This window comes from Arachis stenosperma, chromosome 5 (genome assembly GCF_014773155.1).
Source record: "Arachis stenosperma cultivar V10309 chromosome 5, arast.V10309.gnm1.PFL2, whole genome shotgun sequence".
Classification (NCBI taxonomy): Eukaryota; Viridiplantae; Streptophyta; class Magnoliopsida; order Fabales; family Fabaceae; genus Arachis; species Arachis stenosperma.
In genome coordinates, this window is record NC_080381.1 from 115,712,562 (window position 1) to 115,715,367 (window position 2,806).

General features: G+C 33.6%; 1 pseudogene; it reads left to right on the forward strand.

The window, feature by feature from the left end:
* Positions 1 to 331: 331 nt before the first annotated feature.
* LOC130981163 (disease resistance protein RPV1-like) lies at positions 332 to 1,141 on the forward strand (annotated as a pseudogene).
* Positions 1,142 to 2,806: the final 1,665 nt, after the last annotated feature.

Genomic DNA, 2,806 nt, shown 5'->3' on the forward strand with positions numbered 1-2,806 from the left:
ATTGAACCAACACTCCAACAAACAACACCATTGACCCATTCACCATGTTTCTCAGTTCATGGTTCTGCAGACTCTCTTCTCCTCCTCGTCCTCCACTTTTTCCTTGAACATATCTATGAGTGAACCACCTCTTGACCTTATTTTGTTTATGCATCATAAGAACATCACTTTTACAATAAAATAATTTCTTTGATTACCAAAGGTTAGAGTTAGACCAATAAATGTTTAACTCAGAAAGTACCTCAAGTAAAGTCATCTTATATTGTCTGACCAAGCATTTAGACAATTTGCATTCTCATTATAAACAAACATAAATCATCACTTTCTTCTCATGGCTCTGCATTCTCCTTTCTCATACAATGTGTTCATTAGTTTCAGAGGCCAAGATACTGGCTACGGTTTCACTGGCAATCTCTACAAAGCTCTCTGTGAAAAAGGAATCCACACCTTCTTTGATGACGACGCTTCAAAGTGGAGACGAAACCACACCTACACTTCTCAAGGCAATTCAAGAGTCTAGAATTGTCATCATTGATATCTCTCCTAACTATGCTGCTTCTTCTTTTTGCTTAGAAGAGCTGGTCCATATCCTTCACTGCATTAAGGGAAACAGTCGCTTGGTTTTGCCGGTTTTCTATGAGGTGGATCCTTCTGATGTGCGCCATCTAAATAACAGTTTTGGAGAGGCAATAGCTAAGCATGAGAAGAGATACAAAGATGACATGAACAACAAGGTGGACAAATGGAAAGAGGCTCTGCATCAAGTGGCTAATTTTTCAGGCTATCATTTCAAATACAGGTACCTCACCTCCTTAAGTTTGTTTCATTTGTCTAATATTTCAAACTGAAATGTGGGTCAGAACTTATACATTTTTGTATATATGCAACCACATGTATATTAACTAGTCTAGATTGGGCAGGGATGGGATATGAAGACAAGTTTATTGGAAACATTGTGGAAAACATCTCAAAAAGGATTAGACGAGATGCAGCTTTGCCTGTTGCTGATCATCCAGTTGGATTGGAGTCTCCAATGTTAGAGGCAGCTTCACATGATTTAACAGAGGACATGGGCAAAGAAATTGTTCTAGAAAAGTCACCAGAAATACCTGGTTTTTGTGAAGACATAGTAAAGTTTTAGAAAATAATTAATTAAGTAATAAATTTAAGTTCTCTGCATAAGTTTATTAAAGACTTTGTTTTCACACGTGTTTTTAATTAAGTCATATTTTTATTCTATCTTGAAGGGGACTAGTGCCATTAAAATCATGTATCTAGAATTTCTCTTATTTAACAGGAAAGTGAAATGGGATGGAAAAGCCTTTAAAGAGATGCAAAATTTAAAAACACTTAATATAAAAAAAATGGTTGGTTTTATTGCGCTCCCAAACATCTTCCAAGCAATTTAAGAATATTGGAATGGTTCAAAGTATTTTCCATATGATTTTCAACCAAAAGATCTCTTCATACTCAAGTTGCTTGAGTACCACCATATGTCTCTCAAGTTGGATAATTTATTCAAGGCAAGTGTACTAAATTCATTTTTATGATATTGCATGTTATTAAATTTATATGAGGTTTATTTGCTTGACTCTTCTTTTTTTGTTCTCAGAAGTTTGTGAACATAAAAGTATTGAATTTCGATTACAGTAATTCTTTCAAAGAGATATCTGATGTGTCTAATTTTTAAACTTTAGAAGAATTTTCTTTTAAAGATTGTGAGAATTCACGGTTCACATTTCAGTTGGTTTATTAAATAAACTTAAAATATTGAAAAATTCCTTTTATCTGGTTGTTTAAGCCTTGAGAATTTTTCAGAAATTTCAGAAGTAATGGAAAATCTTAAATGGCTTCATTTGAAGGGCACTGACATAAAAGATTTGCCATGTTCATTTCTAAATCTTTTTGGATTGTTGCTTTTGGAAATGAGGAAAACTGAAATGTGTAATAGGATTGTATATGATTTGGTTAATCCAAAAATCAAACTTGTTGTTTGGTTAACCAAAAATTTAATTTTAGTTAATTAATCAAATTAGTTTTATATGATAAAACGGGTTATTAACCAGTTAATAATCACATTATTCTTGTACCACATTACATTTTGAAAAAGGATGGAATCATGGGGAGGTTTCTTATGATGCAAGACAACGTCAAAAGTCCTACTACAAAAAGCTTTCAAGTGAATCAATTGCAAAAGAGATTAGAACGCACGTATTCATGCAAAAGAGCAGTATCATCTATCATGCATGATATTCATTCACTGATCCTTACAGAATGACAGGACTAATTATAATGATGATCATGCTCTCAATGATATTGCCCAACCATAAGAAGCATCCCTTGCTCCTTGAATCATGCATGGGTTTTTGGACATTGCTGTTTCTAACACTTGTGACTAAATAAGAATGCATTGCTGTTTGTTTCATTCAAGATGTGAAATGACAGTATTAAGTCAAGGAATAGAGATGATTATTCATTCATTGTGGTGCTGAATTTGTACAGAATAGTTGAGCAATTCTGTGTGCTGAACCTCCTAAGCTTCTTTATAAATAGTTGAAGTTGTGGACAGCCAGAAATATCAAGTAACTGAAGATTTGGCAACATATCAATGTTTATAGGAAGTTCCTTTAGATTTGAGCAACATTTCAGCACTAAAACCTCAAGGCTACTGAAATTGAATATACAAGGCAATTCTTGTATTGCAGTCTCTTTCACATCAACAATTCTCAAATTTTCCATTTCTCCCAACAATTTTGGAAACTTCTCAAGTTGAGAACAACCATTAAGAGCAATGCATCCTAAAGAT